General features: G+C 35.1%; 1 long non-coding RNA gene across 16 annotated transcripts in view; it reads left to right on the top strand.

Moving 5' to 3' along the window:
* LOC140686459 (uncharacterized) overlaps positions 1–23,388 on the top strand; it is a 102,196-nt gene that overhangs the window by 35,401 nt on the left and 43,407 nt on the right. For 10 of the 16 annotated variants that reach the window (XR_012060317.1, XR_012060320.1, XR_012060312.1 and 7 more), the window contains exons 2-3: positions 16,663–16,726; positions 18,598–18,760. This is a non-coding gene — a long non-coding RNA (uncharacterized lncRNA). Of the gene's footprint in view, positions 1–9,326; positions 9,446–11,000; positions 11,177–16,662; positions 16,727–18,597; positions 18,761–21,784; positions 21,899–23,388 lie in introns of all 16 variants that reach the window. The other 6 variants (XR_012060305.1, XR_012060301.1, XR_012060311.1 and 3 more) reach the window with 6 other exon arrangements.

Raw genomic sequence — 23,388 nt, 5'->3', positions numbered from 1 at the left:
AAGTAAGATAAAAATATTTTTGATGGCTAAAGGAGTACTTGAAACTGCAGGCAGTGTATGCCTAGGTTAGTAGGCTATGTGTCTTTCTTCATCTGTAACTAGATTTTTTAAACTTTTTTTTGGTCAGTATTTCAAACAAAGAATAAGTGCAAGAACACTACAATAGTAAACTACTTTACACCCTTTTTCCAGATTCAAAAATTCTTTGCATTTTTTCAGTTGCTTGCTTCATCAAACTCCTTCCTTTTAATAATTTGAGATTAAGATTACAATACTGTGTTAATTTATCCTAAATTTCAGTGAGCATTTATTTTGTACAAATATTATGACCACAGTTAAATGGTAAAAATCAGAATTTTTTGTTGACAACATACAATTTTCAAATATCCTATCTCCTTTCAAATTTAATCTATTTTCCCAAAGTATCTAGTTTTGAGGAATCAATGAAAGGGAATGCTGTTTTATATGTTTTTGGGGGTTTTTTTTTCTTTTTAAAGTTTTGGGGGGAGCCCAAGTTTGAGGTCAGCCATGGAAGACATGGGTACCCTGCAGCTCCTCAGCCCCTTCCCCAACCATCCACCCTTTGTTTGATTTTGATAGACAGAGTTGTGAGCTTCAGGAAGAAAATGTGAAGCTGTACTACTGCATTGTATGTTAATTTGTATGGGCACTAGCAATCGCTTTCAAACTTTCATAATTAGAGTTAGCAAAACTATTTTTAAATTTAATCTTACTGATGACAGCAAATATTTCTGATGAGAATTTTATTCTCTAATATTTAAATCCTACTAACTAGGAGAAGTGACGTAGTTTAAAAATCTGCTTTATTAAGTAAAACTTTCTAAGTGATGCCATATTATTTCAAATTTAATAAATACAAATTTCTTATTTTTCATCATTCTAAAGAACCAATCTGACAACCATGTATGTCACAAATAATCTGAAAAAAAATATTTGGATGCATAAGCAAATACGTCATTCCTATAAAAAACTTAAAAATCAGATACTAAAGATCAACTGTTATGTTGTAAAGAATTTTATAATATTAATAGTACCGTATGTTTTATATATAACATGCATGCTATGTATATAATTTTTGTATATAAAATTTATATATATTGTGATCTATCATGTCATTCCATCATGGAGGCTTTGTTTTATTTTATTTTTTTTTAACATTTTTTATTGATTTATAATCATTTTACAATGTTGTGTCAAATTCCAGTGTTCAGCACAACTTTTCAGTCATTCATGGACATATACACACTCATTGTCACATTTTTTTCTCTGTGAGTTATCATAACATTTTGTGTATATTTCCCTGTGCTACACAGTGTAGTCTTGTTTATCTATTCTACAATTTTGAAATCCCAGTCTATCCCTTCCCACCCTCCACCCCACTGGTAACCACAAGTCTGTATTCTCTGTCTGTGAGTCTATTTCTGTCCTGTATTTATGCTTTGTTTTTGTTTGTTTTTGTTTTTGTTTTTTAGATTCCACATAAGAGCGATCTCATATGGTATTTTTCTTTCTCTTTCTGGCTTACTTCACTTAGAATGACATTCTCCAGGAACATCCATGTTGCTGCAAATGGCATTATGTTGTCAGTTTTTATGGCTGAATAGAATTCCATTGTATAAATATACCACATCTTCTTTATCCAGTCACCTGTTGATGGACATTTAGGCTGTTTCCATGTTTTGGCTATTGTAAATAGTGCTGCTATGAACATTGGGGTGCAGGTGTCATCCTGAAGTAGATTTCCTTCTGGATACAAGCCCAGGAGTGGGATTCCTGGGTCATATGGTAAGTCTATTCCTAGTCTTTTGAGGAATCTCCACACTGTTTTCTACAGTGGCTGCACCAAACTGCATTCCCACCAGCAGTGTAGGAGGGTTCCCCTTTCTCCACAGCCTCTCCAGCAATTGTCATTTTTGGATTTTTGAATGACGGCCATTCTGACTGGTGTGAGGTGATACCTCATTGTAGTTTTGATTTGCATTTCTCTGATAATTAGTGATATTGAACATTTTTTCATGTGCTTTTTGATCATTTGTATGTCTTCCTTGGAGAATTGCTTGTTTAGGTCTTCTGCCCATTTTTGGATTGGGTTGTTTATTTTTTTCTTATTGAGTCGTATGAGCTGCTTATATAGTCTGGAGATCAAGCCTCTGTCGGTTTCACCTGCAAAAATTTTCTCCCATTCCGTAGGTTTTCTTCTTGTTTTACTTCTGGTTTCCTTTGCTCTGCAGAAGCTTGTAAGTTTCACTAGGTCCCATTTGTTTATTCTTGCTTTTATTTCTTCTAGGAGAAAATTTTTGAAATGTATGTCAGATAATGTTTTGCCTATGTTTTCCTCTAGGAGGTTTATTGTATCTTGTCTTATGTTTAAGTCTTTAATCCATTTTGAGTTGATTTTTGTATATGGTGTAAGGGTGTGTTCTAGCTTCATTGTTTTACATGCTGCTGTCCAGTTTTCCCAACACCATTTGCTGAAGAGACTGTCTTTACTCCATTGTATATTCTTACCTCCTTTGTCGAAGATTAGTTGACCAAAAGTTTGTGGGTTCATTTCTGGGCTCTCTATTCTGTTCCATTGGTCTGTATGTCTGTTTTGGTACCAACACCATGCTGTCTTGATGACTGTAGCTCTGTAGTATTGTCTGAAGTCTGGGAGAGTTATTCCTCCAGCCTCTTTCTTTCTCTTCAGTAATGCTTTGGCAATTCTAGGTCTTTGATGGTTCCATATAAATTTTATTGTGATTTGTTCTAGTTCTGTGAAATATGTCCTGGGTAATTGGATAGGGATCGCATTAAATCTGTAGATTGCCTTGGGCAGTGTGACCATTTTAACAATATTGATTCTTCCAATCCAAGAGCATGGAATATCTTTCCATTTTTTAAAGTCTTCTTTAATTTCCTTCATCAATGGTTTATAGTTTTCTGTGTATAATTCTTTCACCTCCTCGGTTAGATTTATTCCTAGATATTTTATTACTTTGGGTGCTATTTTAAAGGGGATTATTTCTTTACTTTCTTTTTCTGTTGATTTATCGTTAGTGTAAAGAAATGCAACTGATTTTTGAACGTTAATTTTGTAACCTGCTACCTAGCTGAATTCTTCAATCAGCTCTAGTAGCTTTTGTGTGGACCTTTTAGGGTTTTCTATATATAGTAACATGTCATCAGCATATAATGACACTTTAACTCTTCTTTTCCAATTTGGATCCCTTTTATTTCTTTCTCTTGCCTGACTGCTGTGGCTAGGACTTCCAGGACTATGTTGAATAGGAGTGGTGATAGTGGGCATCCTTGTCTTGTCCCAGATTTTAGTGGGAAGCTTTTGAGTTTTTCACCGTTGAGTACTATGCTGGCTGTAGGTTTGTCATATATAGCTTTTATTATGTTGAGATATGTTCCCTCTATACCCACTTTGGCGAGAGTTTGTATCATAAATGGATGTTGAATTTTATCAAATGCTTTTTCTGCATCAATTGAGATGATCATGTGTTTTTTGTCCTTTCTCTTGTTGATGTGATGTATTACATTGACTGATTTGCGTATGTTGAACCAGCCTTGTGTCCCTGAGATGAACCCCACTTGGTCATGATGTATAATCTTTTTTATGTGTTGTTAGATTCTATTTGCTAAAATTTTGGTGAGGATTTTGGCGTCTATGTTCATCAGTGATACTGACCTATAATTCTTTTTTTTTTGTAGTGTCTTTGCCTGGTTTTGGTATCAGGGTGATGGTGGCTTCATAGAATGAGTTTGGGAGTATTCTCTCCTTTTCAATCGTCTGGAAGAGTTTGAGAAGGACTGGTATGAGTTCTTCTTTGTATGTTTGGTAGAATTCCCCGGTGAAGCCGTCCGGTCCTGGACTTTAATTTGTAGGGAGGTTTTTAATTGCTATTTCTATTTCCTTTCTAGTGATCGGATTGTTCAAGTGTTCAGTTTCTTCTTGATTCAGTTTTGGTGGACAGTATGTTTCCAGAAACTTGTCCATGTCCTCTAGGTTATCCAGTTTGGTTCCATATAGTTTTTCATAATATTCTCGTATGATATTCTGTATTTCTATTTTGTTTGTTGTAATTTCTCCATTTTCCTTTCTTATTTTGCTAATTTGTGCTCTTTTTTTTCTTCTTTGTGAGTTTGGCCAGAGGTTTGTCGATTTTATTTACTTTTTTCAAAAAACCAGCTTTTGGTTTGGTTGATTTTTTCTATGGTTTTGTTAATCTCTATTGTATTTAATTCCTCTCTGATCTTTACTATTTCCTTCCTTCTGCTGCTTTTTGGGGCTTTTTGTTCTTCTTTTTCTAATTGATTCAGGTGGTGGGTTAACTTGTTTATTTGAGATTGTTCTTCTTTTTTGAGGAAGGCCTGTATCGCTATAAACTTCCCTCTTAGCACTGCCTTTGCTGTGTCCCATAGGTTTTGAGTGGTTGTGCTTTCATTATCATTTGTCTCAAGGTATTTTTTAATTTCAGCCTTGATTTCCTCATTGATCCATTGTTTTTTCAATAATATTGTTTAATCTCCATGCTTTCCTTTTTTTCTTCTTTGTTTCACTGTTGTTGATTTCCAGTTTCATGGCATTGTGGTCAGTAAAGATGCTTGAGATAATTTCTATCTTCTTAAAATTGTTGAAGTTTCTTTTGTGCCCAAGTACATGATCGATCCTGGAAAATGTTCCATGTGCACTTGAAAAGAATTTATATCCTATTTATTGGGGGTGTAATGCTCTGAAAATATCCACCAAATCTAGTTTTTCTATTGTAGTATTTAATTCTCTGTTGCCTTGTTTATTTTCTGTCTGGAAGATCTGTCTAGTGATGTTAATGCAGTGTTAAAATCTCCGACTATGATTGTATTCCCATCAATATCCCCCTTTATCTCTGTTAGTAATTTTTGTATGTACTTAGGTGCTCCTATATTGGGTGCATATATATTAACGAGTGTAATATCTTCATCTTGTATCACTCCTTTAATCATTATAAAATGTCCTTCTTTATCTTTCTTTATGGCCTTTGTTTTAAAGTCTATTTTGTCTGAAATCAGTACTGCAACACCTGCTTTTTTGGCTTTTCCATTTGCATGGAATATCCTTTTCCATCCTTTCACTCTCAATCTATATGTGTCCTTCTCCCTAAAGTGGGTCTCTTGTATGCAGCATATTGAAGGTTCTTGCTTTATTATCCAGTCTGCCACTCTATGTCTTTTGACTGGAGCATTTAGCCCATTAACATTTACAGTAATTAATGATAGATGTGTGTTTATTGCCATTTTGAACTTATTTTTGCAGTTGAATTGGTATATCCTCTTTGTTCCTTTCTTCTTCCTTTTGTGGCTTGGTAATTTTCCTTTGTATTATCATGGATTTTATTTAATTTTTGTGACTCCCTTGTAAATTTTTGACTTGTGGTTACCCTTTTTTTGTAAATCTATTAACCCATTACTATAACTGTTTTTATTAAACTGATAGTAACATGATCTCAAACCCATCCTACTGTTAAAAAAATTTTAAAAAGAAAGAAAAAAATATTCTACATTTCCCTGCCTCCCTCTCCCACTCTCAGTGATTTGTATGTCTTCTTTTATAATTTCGTGTTTTCTTTATTTGAAATTCATGAGTTATCACCTTTCCAGTTGTACATTTCTCGTTTCTGTAGCATCCTGCTGCTTTTCTATTTAGAATAGCCCTTTCAATATTTCTTTTAGCATGGGTTTAGTGTTGCTAAACTCCTGCAGCTTTTTTTTGTCTGTGAAACTCTTTATTTCTCCTTCTATCCTAAAGGATAGCCTTGCTGGATAAAGTATCCTAGGCTGCATCTTTTTTTCATTCAGGGCTTTGAATATATCTTGCCACTCCCTTCTGGCCTGTAGTGTTTGTGTAGAGAAATCAGCTGAGAGCCTTATGGGGGTTCCCTTCTAATTCACTCTTTGCTTTTCTCTTGCTGCCTTTAGAACCATTTCTTTATCCTTGACTCTGGCCATCTTGATCATGATATGTCTTGGTGTGGGTCTATTTGGGTTCTTCCTGTTTGGGACCCTCTGAGCTTCCTGTACTTGGATATCTGATTCCTTCTTTAAGTTTGGGAAGTTTTCAGTCATGATTTCTTCAAAAACCTTTTCAATCCCCTTTGATCCTTCTTCCCCTTCTGGGACCCCTATTATGCGAAGATTGGGATGCTTTATATTATCCATAGGTCCCTTATGCTATTTTCATTATTTTTTATTTGCTTATCTTGTAGTTCTTCTGAATGGGTGCTTTCTATTGCTCTGTCTTCTAGATCACTAATTCGTTCCTCTGCATTGTCTAGTCGGCTTTGCACATCTATTAGATCATTCCTCATCTCTGTCAATGAGTTTACCCATTCTACTTGGCTCTTCTTTATAGCTTCAATTTCATTTTTGACATATTTTATATCTGTAAACACTATCTCTTTTAATTACTTCAGCAATTTGATCACTCCTTTTTTGAAATCTTGATCTAGTAGGCTATCGATGTCTATTTCATTGATCTTTCAGGGGATTCCTCTTGTTCTTTTAATTGGGAAAGGTTTCTCTGCTTCTTCATCTTGCTCATACCTCTCTGGCACTGTGGCTTATGGAGTATCAGTTGTCTATTTTGTATCTCAAGGATTTTATCTATCTAATGCCTATTTAGGAATAGAACTTAGGGAAAAAAATAAGAGAGAGGAAGAATTTTAAAAGAGGGGAGAAAGGGTTTGAAAACAGTGTATAATGAATAATAGAAGAGCAAGTTGAAGCAGAGTATTAATCAGGTTGAGACGTCCTTTTAAAACCTTTTAAAAAAAAAAAGGGGGGGTGATGAATAGATGTATTCGAAACCTGTGTCTAATCAGTAACAGGACATCAAAACCCAAGAGAAATAGAAATGAATTAAGAAGTAAAAATTAAGAGAGTAATAGAAAATAGAACAGGTAAAAACAGATTTAAAAAAAAGGGGGGGGGAGGTTGTCGGTGTTCTCCTGGAGTCTGTGTGCTTTTAATGTGAAGTCCTTCTGTCTTCGTCCTGTTTTGGAAGCTCAGCTTGCTGTTTTCAGAGGCCCTCCGTTGGCACCCTCTTCTGTGCTACTCCCAGCACCTGTCCGCAAGCAGATCGCGCCTCCTCCTAACAGGGGGTCAGGTGCAGCTCTCCTCTGCTGTGGGCGGGCGGGTCACTGCCCCTCCGGATGCTGCAGTCAGATGTTGCAGACTGGCCAGGCAGGAGGGCTGTGTTCCTGCCCGAAAGGCGGGGGGGCCGCTCTCCCTCTACCTGTGCTGCCGGTAGCTCCACTGCGCGCTCCGCCCTGGTCGGCGCTCCGCAGGTGGGCTCGGGGAAGACCGAGGGACAGCCTTGTCCCTGCTCCGAGCCAAAACCCAGCTCCTTGTTTGTCTTTGTGGAGCAAGTTCTCTAAGGGACCAGGATGGAAGGATCCTATCTGCCCAGGGCTGTAGGCCCGTCTCGGTCTGGCCTTTGAGGCTGCTAAGCCCTTCGGTGTGGATGCAGGTTTCGCCCCCGCCCCCGCCTGGGTGCTCAGTGCTGGAGGATATGGCGGCTGTGCCTGAGCCCCGCCTCTGTTCCCCCGAAAAGTTTCCGCGGGTTTTCAGAGATGGGGGTATGCACCCTTCCCCCGAGAGCACATCAACCTTGCTGTTTTATGGAGGGCCCAGGTTGTTCTGTCCTGTACACCCACAGCCACGGCGCCCAGCCCCTTGCAGTCCCCCAGAGCTGCCTCCGTGCAGCCGCCCCCGTCCTCCGCCCGGCTTGTGCAGCCTGGCCCTGCCCGCCGCTGCCGGCCCGCGTCTCAGGCTGGCTGTCGGGGGGACCCTCTGTGCCCGTTTAACTTAGTTCTGTCAGACAAGGGCTGCTCTGCACAGATCTGAGCCTCGGAGGCTCCCCCTCCGTCACGCTGGCCTCAGTTGGAGAGAGGAGACCCAGCGAGCGAGCGCCAGTCCTCCTTTGCCGCTCCCTCCCCGCGGGACCCGTCCCGCGCTGCTTTGCCTTTTGTTCTTTCTTTTTTCCTTTTCTCCTACCAGATTTTTGGCGTCTTTATCTTTTGAAGAGGGCGATGTTCTGTCGGAGTTCCGCAGGTGCTCTGGTTGGCTGAGTGGGTCTGTAGATGTGGGTCTTGGTGTATTTGTGGGAGAGGGTGACTTAAGAGCGTCCTTCTACTCCGCCATCTTCTCCGTCTCTCCCCATGGAGGCTTTAATGAATCTATCTTCAGTAAAACAATGATATTTATTTTTCTAATATAGCCTTTATATTCAGTAACCTTTGACTATGTTAAAATGCCTTTTGTAGAAGGAAAATTTAAGTTGGATGACAAATAGCCTAGAGTTATTTGATGTATATAATTAATTTGGAGGTTGACATAGGCAAAATTGTTACAGGCTTAAAGTAATTCAGTTATACACATTTGTACTTATAAAGCTTCTTTAATATTGAATAAAGGTAGGTACAAATTTATTCCAAAAGAAAATAATTTTTATAATTATGTTGTTTATTCTTAAATTCATTTCCATTAGATTAAGTGAGAACTAATGAAATACACTAAGCGTACCACAAGGTTATTAGAAAAGTTGTTAAACACTTGTAAAGAAAAAAGGGAACAAAGAATTTTAAGATGCTACTCATAATTGGGAATATAAGCTGGAATAAATGTTTATCAAGATATTTTTGTATAATATTTTTAACTCTAAAAAATTCAAGAGTTTCTATAATATCTGTTGAAATTTCAAAGTGCTTAAAATGGTTTTCACTACAAGTGATACAGGCATTCTTTAATTTAGAATCTCTATAGTTTGCTATTGAGACATAATTTTTAATTTATCATACATACTTGGGAGTGTCTGAAAATAAATAAAACTATACAACATAAACACTGTAGTTGAATTAGATCCTAGCATGAGTTTTAATGAGTCTTTTAAATGATCCAAAGCTGTACAGATTTTTACAAAAGGTCAACCTCAAAACTTTTTACCCACATGCCTTAAAACCACAAGATGTTTAGTATAGTTCACTGTGATGTGAATATAATGTCAAACACCATAATTCTTTAATGCTGTGAAAATATTTTATCAAAAAATAAAAGGCAGTGCTATATACTCTGTCAAAGGTGCCAGATTCTGTGACCTAGCTCTATCCAGAAGTCTGCATAGCAACAGGGATTATAGCTAAATGGCATTATGTGATTTTAATCTTAAATTTTTATTCCTTACATCTATCTACTTTTTAAAATCTGTCTTTTCCATGTTACTCAAAATAAGCACATAAATTGTAATAAAAAACATTAGAAATTAATTTCTTACATAAGAATAGGCCCTCTCTTTTCTTCAGTTTCAATGATATAGGAAATTCTGATGTTTAAACAAGGAGACCACAGAGAAGCAAGCAGGCCTAGAAGCAAACATTTTCATAATTATCAACGTAACTGCCAGGCAAGTAACTAATGCTGTTCTCTGTTTTCTAGAACCCTGTATCTCCTCAAATTTGTTGGTACAATTAAGGGTTTATTATATTTCTAACTTTAATAGTATACAGTTTAAAAGAAATTACTTAGAAATGCACAGATCTACAAACAAATATTGGGCTCTGAAGCTTACTCTTTGAGTGATACTTGAAAAGTTAATTTTTCTAAGCCTTGATTCTTTTGTTCAATGAAGACCTAAGAGATACCTTCAGTTGTTGTAATAAGGATTAAATGAGAAGTATTTAGATGTGTGATAGAAATGGAAATAAATATATAGTAAAGTAGATAATGCCTGGGACATAATGGTATTCAGCAAATTGTAGACATAATTATGAAGTTGCTCTTTATATTCTTTTTGATAATTTAGATAGCTTCTAAAACATTTTAACACCGTAAGTATTTATGTAAATACTTATAGAATGATAAGGCTATTCTCCTGGAGATATAAAAATATAACCCCACAGAGCTAGCAAAATACAAACCCAGCATTCTCTTGAACTTAAGCCTGTAGTCTTTCTCCTCACTCAGAAACACATTTGGATACAAGCTAATGTCATGTTTATGGTACAGTCAAGGTGCCTGTTCCTCTACTGCTCTGTATTCTGTTTTACATTTACAAGTAAGATTTCTATTTATAATGAGAAATTCTTCAGAATTTTTGAAGAAACTGGTTTCATCAGTAATTCCATTTCCTCTTCAGTTTGTCAGTGACCAAAACTGATTTGCAAAAACTTTAGTAGTATAAAGTGAAATGAGGATATACTTAAAAAACAGTAATCTTTCAAATTACCCAGAAATTTTAAAGAAAGAAAAGGCAGAAGAAATCCAAATTGTCAGATTTTTTTTTTTGCTAAATAGATAAAACCAACCAAACTGCATTTCACAGTAGCCTTTCTGTCCTCAACCTTTATGATTTTGTGTTCAAATTAAAAAATTGAAATCTATCTGAAAGTTAAATTTGTCAGATTTACTGGTTAATATACCTTTAGTTGTCTCTTAATTTTGGTGACATTATTTCCATGAACCAGTATCCTCAAGGGAAAGCAATCTTAAGTGTTTAGCTACTATTTTAAGTTGTACATGTGAAGCAACATTTTTCAATTTGGGGAAGTCAGTGGAGTCAGAATCCAATTTGACATTACATCTATTTGTTGCAAACGGGCTTTTTTTATGACATGTTAGTAGAAACAGTGTCTCCAGGGCCTGTTAACTAGCAAAATATGAATTTTGGAGGATGTACTGCTTCATTGTAAGACTAGATGTTGGCTTGTGATTTAGTTTATGTTTAGATGTAGTGTTTGTCAAGCTTGGAGGGCATCACTCTTGTAAACGACATCTGAGAAAGAATGGAAGCATTTTTGGATGTTGCACTTGTAGGTAAAGGCAATAAAATCTTGTGGGTAGGTTCAAGACAGTAACCCTTTTATAATAATAAAAGGGGCATCCCTACATAAAGAAGAATTGTAACCAAAATGCCCAAAACTCTATGAGAAACATGAATATGCAGTATACTTTTGATTTAGAAATGCTGTGTCAAGCAAATGACAGAAGCTAGAATAAAATATGAAGCATCTCCACAGAGCTCTAATACATGAGAAACTGTCAAAGCAGGAAGAGGTAACAGGAAAGGAATTCCAAGTTCTAAGGAGAGATATTGTGATGTAGAACTGCCTGGAAATGAAAGAAAGTTGAAAGACACGTGAGTTATTTTAAAATGCAACTTTTTTTTTTTTTTGTAATGAGGGGGGAGGTCAAATGATTCTGTAGACTGAGCTACTTTACACAAGGTGGCCCCTTAATTGTATGTTAATGATAGAATTGCTGTGGTTGGAATAATGGTTGTGGTTGGAATAATGGTTGTGGTTGGAACAGAAGTTTTAAGGGCTGAAAGGAGATATGAAGTAATGTAGTCTACATTTAGAAAGCTTATGTGACAAATGCTTCTGGGACATTTTCACAACAGGATGGTGACTTAGTCTCTTAAATTCTATTTTCCCAAGGGATGCATCAGCTACTTGACTATTAAGATTACTTGAACAGAAAGTAGCCTCACTGTACCTAAAATGAGAGGACATTTACTAGCTTCAGCAATTACTTTGGAGAGTAAGTAGAGCAGGAATTCTGATGTAATTAATCAAGGGCTTTTTGGTTGGTTATCCTGAACTTTTTCCAGACTTTCCTTATCTGCCACTACTGCATTGTCATGAGTTCTGGTTCATCAAATCTCAGATAACCTGATGAAGAGCTTAAACCAAATCTGTTTGTTGGAAAACATGAACTTTTTTCCAAACTTGAAGCTTTTTTTAAGGAACAGTTTTGAAGGTTTGTAAAATTAGATACTGACATTCCAGTAAGCCAGTATCTGTGAGCCATGAAACTTCTTCCTGCTGCAGTGTGGTTGCTTTTCTAAACATTGGATAGCATATCAGAGCTGACTAAGGTTGCAGATAACTTACATCTTATCAGAAGGTATCAGAAAAGGGTAAAGTCCTCCAACTTGGAGACTGAAGAGAAATCTAACTATCCTGGATCCTTTGGATTTGTTTATATTACAATCGATCAAGCTTGGGAATGTTCAGCTAGACAGGGTAGTATAGAAATAAAAGATTATCTGTAACGTGTCTTTCCTTTAACACACATAACTGTCCATCTACAAGGCTCCACAGAAGGTGTATTTATTAGTGATAAAATCTGAGAGGCAATAAAATACTCTTTTGAGAAGAACAAATGAGATATTCATTACTGCTATTTTGATATTAAAAAACCAATGTAATTGATTTTCAGAGCAAAAATTATTTTTCAGAAAAGAGCATTAAAGGGCTTGACATAAATTTCAGGGTTTAGAGAATTTGTATCTTTTTTCAATCTTGACCCTTAATGACAGAACATTCTCTTTATAATATGATACATCATTTGTTTGAATTAATAAAGTTAATGTCTTTTCTACTGGGGAAGCCACTCAGTCTCTCTGATGTAGTAGTGGTCACAAGTAGGGTTTAGTGAGCTAAGGACAAACCCATAACTCCATAATTTATTCTTCCACCATTTCCTTCCTCATTACATATTAAAGTATCATATAGATAGATATTCAAACAGTTTGTCTAACACTGCTTACCTTTGCCTGGCACAAAACACAACAGAATGCTCTGTGGGCTAAAATCCAGACTGGAGATCTGGGAATTAAGTGTAAACAAGCAAAAAAAAAAAAAAAAAAGCCCTATTTCATTACTTCCTAGAAACCTCATATGCCCATCCGAGACAGTCTTGGATGTGAGTTTTTATAAGTAATAAAATGTTATTTTTTTCCCCTTAACATAATCTTTGCCTCAACCATAACTGCTTATTTAAAAAACCTAAATAATGATTTAGATTAAGCTAGAGAAGCCTACCTGTACTTTACTTTTTAGGCCCACACATTTGATGTATAGTAGTTAAAAATCCTGTCTCATTATGAATAGCTAACAAACCATTGAGATAAAACTACAAGATTCAGATTTATAAAAGTACTAAAAATTAAAGCCATCTACTTGGTGATGTGGTATATGGTACTTTACACAAGGAATTCCAGTCAATATCTACTTCTCAATGGGTTTTATTTCTTAGGGTTCACTATTAAGCACCCATCCATCTTCCTATTCTAAATGCAAAATCGGTTAAGAGCTAGACAAAGGTGTCACACTGGTACCCATAAAAGTAAGAGTTTTACTACTGCTGTATGGATGAATGAGGGTCTAGGGCTTGCTTACCTACATTTATGGCCACCATGAACTTCCTAATAACTCACTCCAAATTAAAATGGTCACTCCAAACATCAATCCTGTTCTTTGCAAGGAGCAGAATGTGTCACTGTTAGCTTACACTGTGTTCGAAAGCACACTCGATCACACTTTCAATGGCAATACAAAGAGGACAGAAAACCCTCAACCATGCGTGAACTACTATGCTGAAAAGACATTCATTATAGTTGTAAGGGAGACCTTAATTATGAAGTATTGAAATGCTATGTTGGGTCACTGAGTAAAATGTATAAATTCATATAAAAATGTTTTTGGGGCTCCCATTAAAAACAGCAGCCACTGTTTTTTGTGCTTGAGAAGCAGCAGTAAACTGGGCAGACAAAAATCTCTATACTCATAGCCTACATTTTAATGATGGGAAGGTATATTACATAAGTAGAAAAAATATAGCTTGAGAATGGCAAATAGCAAGGAGAAAAACATGAGGTTTTGTATGGGGATATGTGATGTCTCCAAGGAGAGGTTTAAATTTTTGCTAGGATACCTATGGAAGATCTCTTTGAGAAAATGATCTTTGAGTTAAATTTAAGGAAGTGAGGGATGCCCTATGGATATCTGGAATAGCGAGTACAAAGACTTAAGAAGAAGCATGCATGCGTCTAGAAGTTGAGAGGAGGCAAGTGTGGATGAAATAGTGTGAAAGGATAGAGTAGTAGGAGACAAGCTCGGAGAAACAATGGAACCAAGTCAAGTAGAGCCTTAGAGGACGAAAGAAATTTGAATTTTCCATGAATAAGAAAGTCAGCAACTAAAGAGCTGTAAGCAAGGAAGTAATATGATCTAACTTACTTTTTAATAAGATCAATTTGACTGCTGTTTCGACACCAGACTAACGAAGCATGAAGATGAAAGCAGGGAGACAATTAGGAGCCTACGGAAAAAATCATGAGATACTGATGGGTTGAAACAGGCAGCAATAGAGATGGTGCAAAGTGGGTATATTATGAATATAAATCCAACAGCATTATCTGAAGGATAATATTTGTCAAAGTGAAAAAGGAAAGTCAAATATTTTTTTTTTCGCACTGAATGAAGAAATTGCCATGAGAAAGAATGTGAGGATAGAGTTGTTGGGGATTGATGATGGATGAGATAACTATATTGGAAAAGGAAGTTTTAGAAGCCTACTAGACACTCAGGTGAAAATTTTAAGTGGTCAGCTGCATTTGTAACTCTAGAAATTCCAAGACAGATGCCTGGCCTAGAGATATAAATTTAAGTAATCAGCACATAGATGCATGTAAGGGCATGCTATTAGATGACACACATTTTAGGGAATTAGTATAGATATAAAGATTAAAATGTCAAGAGTAGAAGGCTAGGGAACTCCAATGTGAAAAAAAAAAATGTATACATGGAAGTGACTCTGCAAAGGAAACTGAGAAAAACACAACCAGAAGAAATGCAAAACTAGAGTCCTGGAAGCCATGTGCAGAGTATGTTTTCAGAAGAGAGTATTAAACCATGTTCAGTGCAGTTTATATTTCAAGCAAGATTAGGATTGAACATTGACTGCTAGATTTAATAAGTGGAAGTATCTGCTAAGAACCATTTTTGGGCATGGTTGTGGTTACAAAAACCTGATCACCTCTTTCTACAGCAATACAAAGAGGAAGGAAATACATATTGTTTCTCTGGATAATGTAGTAATAGGATGGGTCTCAAAAGTTTCTGAGGTACATATTCTGGATTCTATTTCTTGACGGAGTTGGTGGTTATATTTGTGCTTTCACCTTGTGAAGACTGATTTAGTCCCATGCTTTTGGTCTATGTACTTAGACATATTTGTTTTACTTCATTAAAATTTTAAAATTTACATTAGTAGGGAGAAGGTAGAAAGTAACATTAAAATTCTCACACTATTCCTCCTAACTCTCCTGTCTTTGTTTTGCCCTGGGAGAACCTGACAGTCTGAATGTACATATTTGGGGTAGTACTTCAAATGCTCCTGTTAAGATACAACTGAAAGCCTCTTGTAGTTTCTACCAGTTTAGATGATGGCTTCAGCATGTAGGTCTAGTTGCGTTTGTCATTCTAACCAGATGAAGAAGCTTTGAATAAATCAAGGAATAAAGAATAGCTTTAGCTCAAGCAAGAGGAGTAGTGTGGGGGCCATCCATATTGTCAGACATCATGACAACTGTGGTAATAGTAAGGAATGACCTAAACTCATCTATAAAATTACAACTTCTGAGAGATAAAAATACAGATGTGGTAGGTGGAAGTCTAAGATACTCCCTCAAGGTTCCTGTCTCCTGGTGTATATGCTCTGTATAACCACTTGCCTTGAGTTTGGGTGGCCCTGTGAATTATAGGTACATTCACTCTCGATTAGATTACATTATTTGACAAAGGTAATGGGATAGACATTTAAAAGATTATTATAGCAGAGTTAGAAGGAATCATCTTGCTGGGCTTGAAGATATAAGCTATAATATGAGAGGACTTATGGGAAGGGGTAGGTGGCAAAAAGAGTGGTGCTTTGCTAACATCTCCCAAGAAAATAGGGCCGTTGATACCAAAACTACAAAAAACAAAACTCTGCCAACACTCAGAAAGTTTGGAAAAGGATCTCAAATTTGAGATGAAATTATACCCTCAGCCAATATTCTGATCTCAGACTGGTCATACCCTTAGCAGAGGACACAGATAATTCATTCTCAGAATCTTGACCCACAGGCACTATGAGACAATAACTATTTTATGCCACTCTGGTAATTTGCTATTTACCCAAAGAATATGAATATAATATATAGGAGTATTGATTTGAATGTGTGCATATATACATTCTCAAGTAAATAATTGTTATGTTAGATTCTCAATGATAGATGCAATCTTACAGGAAAAAAGTTTATCAGTTTGGTTAATACCTGCATCGACAGTTTCATTTTGCTTTAGCAAGCTAACTTTACCATAGTGACTTAACAAAAACTAGCTGGTATGGGCACATTAATGAATCCAGCTGTGTATAATGGGAGAACTCAATGTCCACATTCAAAAGAGGTAATTTAAATGCCTGCTTTATACCATATACAAATTTAACTCAATGCAGATGAAAGCCCTAAATACAAGAGCTAAAATTATAAAATTCTTAGAAGAAGAAAAAAATAGGTGTAAATCTTTGTAACTTTTGATTAAGCAATGGTTTCTCAGACATTACAAAAAAGGTATAAGCAAACAAAGAAAAATAGATAAATATGACTTTTGTGCTTCAAAGGACACTATCAAGAAAATGAAAAGACAATCCACAAAATTGGAGATAATTTTGCAAATTATATATCTAATAAGGGCCTGGTATCCAGAATATTTAAAGAATTTTTATAACTCAGCAATCAAAAGACAAATAACCTAATTAAAAATACATAATGCATTTCTTCATTTCTCCAAGGTTGATATACAGAGGACCAGTAAGCAGGTGAAAAGATGCTGAACACCATGGTTATTAGAGAAATGTAAGTCAAAGCCATAAAAAGATACCACTTTATACCCGCTAGAATGGCTATAATAAAAAAAAACATAGGCAATAATATTGGCTAGGATGTAGGTAAATGGAATACTCATAATTGCTTACTGAAAAGGAAGATGGAGCAGCAATTGGGAGCTCTTTAGCCTCTCCTCAGAAATTTAAACAGTTATGTAATCCAACAATTCTGCTCTTAAATTATGCGTGCAAGAGATTTAAAACATATGTCCATGCAAAAAACTTCTGCGCAAATGTTCACAGCAGAATTATTCATAATATCTAAAAGTGGAGATAACCCAAATGTCCATCAGATGATAAATGGATAAATGAAATTTAGTATACCCAGTGAGATATTTGTCATTCAACCATAAAAAGTAACCAAATACTAATATATGCTGCAATATGGATGAGCTTTGAAAACATTATGCTAAGTAAAAGAAAGGCCATGTATATATAGTAATCCTTGATGAAGAATAGAGCCTTCACTGTGTAGGGACTGAGTAATGTTATGTAAGGATATAAAGAAAATGAGGCCTTGCTTTGAAGTTTTACCCTTACAGGCCCCAAAATGTACCTCCCCCTTTAAATGGTCATAAATATATTGCTAAATTAGATATTTGAAATGCACTAGCCCACTAATAAGATTTCTTCTATGTGCACTAAAAATATTTATGTTGTACCCTCTATTTACAAGGCATTGTGCTCTGCTGTCATCATCAAGGAACTTAGAGATTTGGGGGGAATCCAGAAAAAATATATTCAATGAAATGTGATTATATATGATATATTATCTATACATGAGTGATATGTGATATGTTTATATATGAGTAGGTAAATTAAAATGTGTTAAGTTACAACCTTTCCAAAAGTATGTATTGGGATAAGTCGGGAGTGGAGAGAAACTCTGTTTCTTGAGACAGATAGTCAGGTAAAGTCAGTTAAGCTGAAAACAAAGGAAAATTCGAGTCAAGAGAGTGATCAGTGAGTACAGACTTAAAGGCAGGAAATGTACCTGATACGTTTGAAAAACAATGGGTCTGAGTGAATCAAAGTTCTCATGAAATGTTCTAATGGCAAACTTCCTCCACCCTTCCAATTCCCTGCCACCTGAAAAGGTTATCACATTCAGCCCTTCCTTGGTAAGGCTCCAGTAGGATCTCAAGCAGCTCTTTAGAGCAAGCCAGTAAGACACCATTCCTCTCAGATGGGTACTAAGCCCTGAAACAAACCGCACCCAATACCTGGGGGCATCTTCTAATAATGTACTAGGCAACATGTAACAACACTGAACTATGCTAACGTTTATTTAAAATGTAACTGAGTGGATCTGTAATTCCACTTCTAACTAAGAATTTAAGCACTTCTGAGCCTTATTTTTTAAGTAATCAGTTTCCTGTATTATCTACTTAATGCAAGTGCTATGGGAGCAAAAGCACAGTTTTTGGGTTTTTTTTTTTAATGTACTCTGTAAAGTCTCCTAAGTTATGGATAAATGGTGAATTGTAAATAATAGCAACAATGAGCATAGTTAATATTTACAAGGTTAAACATTAAATGATATTGTCTGATGGTGCTGTCAGTTGTTTCTTTTGGAAAAACTTGGGAATATTTAGAATTCAGCAGACTGCGTAAAACAAGCAATATGCTGCTGTTATCCTTACAACACTTTCTCCATTGGGATCTTCAATTTTATTTTTTCATGTGAATGACATTAATAGGGGTTTCCAAACATTTTTGACAGCTACAATTGGTCCTTAAACTCTTGTCATCAAAATGTCACTAATACTCAAATTTGCATATAAATTTCTGTTCTCCATCATATGCTATATGAATGAAGAAAATAACTGTTTGCTTTTCCAGCTAGATAAAAAGCATTTCAGGCAAACTGAATGTATTACATTGATAGCAAGATATAGAAAAAGCTGCTGGAGTTGATGATCACCATGAAAGCACCTCTTGGGAAGAATTTGAAGATGTGTTTTCAAAAGTGACTGTTCCCCATAGTTGAGACACCACCAGCCTGGTAAGATTCACACATTCCAGTAAGCAGATTTTCTAAATTACCTCTTTACTGTATGCCTCTCCCATTAACACAGCCACCTCCTTGTCATTCACACCGATGTAATGATCACCCTTGGAGTGTTTACACCCTGGGCCTGGCTGGTTGGTTGCCTCTTACTCTGTGGCAAGATTATTGATTGCAGATGCTTATTAAGCAAGTATGAAGCAATAAACCATGAGAGCTGTTGATAATTCAAGAGTCAAAGCTAGTAATTATATAGGGATCAGGAGGATTATTACATACGAGCCCTTGGTAAATATGACTGATTGCTATTGCAGGGCTGTGATGACTGTTTGAATTTAAATGTATTATTGATTTTTTTGTTTTTATTGCATTTTAAATTGACAGGTTTTTAATGCAAATAGTCCATTGTACCCAACTGCCAGGCCCTGCTACTGTAACTTGATGATTAATGGACAGGTGCGGCAGTTACGGTTTCCACTGCTCAGTCCAAAGTGAATCCACTATCTTTTTCCTCCAAGTGCACTTCTCTCTCATTGCTTTCTGAACGTAACACATATTGTGCCTCAGAATTTCAAGTCATTTTACTTTTGATCTGTTGACATCATTGTGCTACTTCTAAAGATGCCAAATAGAATCATTAAATGACAAAATCTCTTTCCAATTGAACCCAGATATCATTATGTCTTCTGGTCTTTTTCATTTGTAAGTTAAATCTATTAAGATTTGATTATATTTTGCCTTTTGAAAATTTGTCTTAAGGAAAACTGTATAATGCCAATAGCCTGAAGTCTGAACTCAGCAAAGTGAACATATGTAGTAATTGGTTATTTTAAGTAGTCAGTATTGTGATTTCTTGAGGCATTTTAAACTGAGGAGGTAGACCAATGTCAGTTTCCTAAAATACTGATCAAAGATACTGAATAGAGGGAAGAAAAATATATGTTTTATCATATGTTCATATTTAGCACAATTTTAGTTCCTTTGAAATATGCACTAGAGAATGAATTCATATTCAGAATTGTTTAGGTTTGCTATTTTTAAAAACATCAAAACATTCAACAGCTTCATGGAGCAGATGAATAAATAGATCCCCCAAAATGTAAGAAACTTGGCTAAGGATAGCTTTCATGTCAAAGTTAAAACCAAAAGAACAATTATTACTGTTGTCATTATGGCCAACACTTACTGATGACATTCCATACACAAGTTTTGTATCATTCTGATACTGAGATAACTGTATAAATTAGGTATTCTTAGCAGGGAGGGTATAGTTCAGTGGTAGGGTGTGTGCTTAGTATGCACGAGGTTCTGGGTCCAATCCCCACTACCTCCATTAAAAACAAATCGAATGAATAAAAGCTAATTACCTCCCTACCAAAGAACTGTAAAAAAAATAAATAAAAAATAAATAGGTATTCTTACAATCTACCTATACATAAGAGGGAACTTAGGCTAAATCAGTCTTTTCTCTGAGGATAGAGTATTCATAAAAGGAAGATCTAGTACAATTAATGTCTAGCTATAAACATCTTGCTTTTTAATCTCAGGAACTCTTGGTCTGTGACTCTAATATTGTGATTCTTCCTTTAAAAATATGTTATTCATTCATTTATTCATGAGATAATGAATGATTACTATATGATGACACTATTCTAGATTCTTGGATAGATTGGTGATAAAGATGGGTAAAAATCCTTTCTTCACATTTCTTACATTATAATCAAGAAAACAGAGAAGAAAAATACATAATCCACTGAATAGAGGATAAAATAATAGAGTGATAGTGTCATCAAATTTTAGTAGTATAAATAAAAAGATGAATAGGGAAGTGAGAAAACCCAAGGCAGTAAGTGGGCCAGAGAAATCAGAGCCCTGAATCCAGTGGCTATTAAATTTGAGATTCTTACAGCATATCCAAGAGAAAATATACATTAGGTAATTGGTTATATATGTCTCAAGCTATAACATCCAATATGGTCACTATTAGCCACATGTGGATATTTAAATTTAAATTAACTTTAATTAAATAAAATTAATTCAATTCCTCATTTACACTAGTTGCATCTCAAGAGCTAAATAGGAACGAGGAGCAGTTAGCTACCATATTGGATAGTACAGACATAGAACATGTTTGCCTTTGCAGAAGTTTCAATTGAACAGCACTGGTTTACAGTTCAGAGTAAAGGTCAGACTTGGAGACTTTAATTTGAGAGTCAGAAAATGACTCAATATATTCTTTTACTTGACCAACTGGTTAAATAGTGGTGCAAATTTCTGAGATGAGTGAATTAGAGAAAAGAAGCAGTTAATATGTAGATTGTGGACTAAAAGGTTTTCATCTAAGGAGTAAAAATTTAACTAGTATATTTAAAACAAGATGAAATATCTCATAATGGAGAATAGAAGGATATTTCTAATTAAGAATGTCAATATCAAACTTAAAATACTCTATTCTCCTTTGCAAGGAAAACAATTCAAAAGTGAAGTATGGGTATATATTCATATAATCTTGTAATTTTTTGAAACCTATGGTGGACTTTTTTAGTATTATCATCTCCAATTCATATAGTTCTATTTCCATAGATGCAAAATAATGTGGCTATTAAAGACTAAGCATCAACAACTTAATTCCATTGGTAGGATACTGTTAGAATCACCCTTTCCACTTTCACATATGCACAAGAATTAATATTTTTCCTGATAATTAATAGTAGAGAAGCGCAGTTCCATCACCAGAATCACCCAAGTAACTCTATTTTAGGACACAATGGACTGCATAAGCAAAACCTATATACATCAAATATGTAAATCCTTTCTTTGATCTTAATGCATCTTTCAAGACTTGTCTCCTTTTCCCACCTAAGTCTCAAATCTTTGCTGTTAGCAAGGATAAGATTGAGATTCCAAGACCTTGGTGTTCTTTATATATGCTTCTATATTCAAAGTTGCATTATTAAAAATACATAAAATGAAAACTATATCCTACCCCTATCATAAAATCAATCTTTCTTCTCTTTTCAGTTCCTTCTAACTTCTGATTCTTCCTACCTTTGTTTGGAATAATGCATCTACTGCTATAATAAGAATAAAAATGTCTTAAAGGGATGGTTTGTGTTTTTAAAAAATCCTCTGAAGGTGAGACTTATTGTGTATGTGTGTATGATCACTAAGTCACTAAAGACAATGCAAACAACACACTGCAAAGAAGCAAAGGTTGTCTAAATAGATGACAAGTCAGAAAATCATTTTACTAGGCTCATACTAAACATGAAATAAGCTTGAGTAAAATCTATTTGTAAATAAAAATATTTGCTAATTTTATTAGTGTTTTTTCTGCTGATAAAATTATTTTAATAGTAAATTTTTCTTTCCCAGGAAGAACATTCTTCATTCCTAGTAAATATTGAGGTTATTATAATTTAATTCATCACTGTGAATTATATAATAAGCCACAAAACCTTTTCCATATGAAGACATCTGATAAGTACCATTCAGTTTACAGATGGATGAAAAGTATGAGTAACCCCTCTATTATATATTCTTTGGGCTTACCAAATTCAAGATGACAACTTTTATCCAACACTGAATACAGATATTTGTATATAGAGCAGATCAGCAATGTTAATTATTAATGAATTTTATAATTACTCTTTCTGAATATTAGTGAGAAAGGTAAAACCTAAAACAAACATCTAACTTGAATTGTTCTGTTTTATTTATGAACAATTACTTTGATCAAAACAATCCAAGGTGTTTTTCAAGGTCACCTGGTGTAAGCCTCATAATTTCTAGCTAAATGGTAAAACAATTATGCATATTCTTAAGTCTTTGGCACCTTTGAAAGCAGTCAGGTTGCCAGTGCATGCTTTGCTTCACCTTTAAGATTTGAGAGGACACTCCTATCTTTCCTTTGTGAGTTCTGGGTATAGTGTAGTCTTTTCTCACTAAGCACAAAAGGATCCTGGCTTTTGTATATATTTTCATGTTTGGTCATTTCCACTTTCCCTTTATGAATAAATCAGCCTGATAGCCAAAATTATATGGATTTTATGTATCAACAGAAGTGAGATTTAAGTACTTTAGGAAATGAAGAGTAGAGGTTTTAATAAAATGTCACACTGGTGATGTATTTTGGCAAGATTCTACATGTTTAAGGGTTAAAGCCAATTACCTATCATTGTCTTTATATCAACCATGTATATTAAATTAGGATACTAAAATAAATCTAAAATTTAATTTGAGATAATTATAATTTTATTACTAAAGCTTGGGTAGACAAGTTTTTAAAACTTTGAACTAGTTGTACATGAACAGTAGTTTTCAGCACAGGAATCTGCTTGATTCAGTGGTCATTTTATTGCACATTTATGCTATAAACATTTGTTAGTGTTCATTTGCTGTTGGTAAAAGAGCAAGGCATAATTTGGCTCATTTTATCATGTAAAAGATACTGTTGAAAGGATTCTGGCAACAAATTATCATATTTATCTTCTCTAGTAAAAGCCAAAATAAGGCTATTTTTAAATCCCTGGACTTTAAGATTTGATAAGGACAATGGTGATGATATTCAAATTTATTTAATCCACAAAATGAAGAATTATAAAAAAGAATACAAATTTGACTTT

Source organism: Vicugna pacos, chromosome 2 (genome assembly GCF_048564905.1).
Source record: "Vicugna pacos chromosome 2, VicPac4, whole genome shotgun sequence".
In the NCBI taxonomy this organism is placed as follows: Eukaryota; Metazoa; Chordata; class Mammalia; order Artiodactyla; family Camelidae; genus Vicugna; species Vicugna pacos.
Note: the sequence above shows the minus strand (reverse complement) of the source record. Positions and strands in the feature narration are given on the sequence as shown.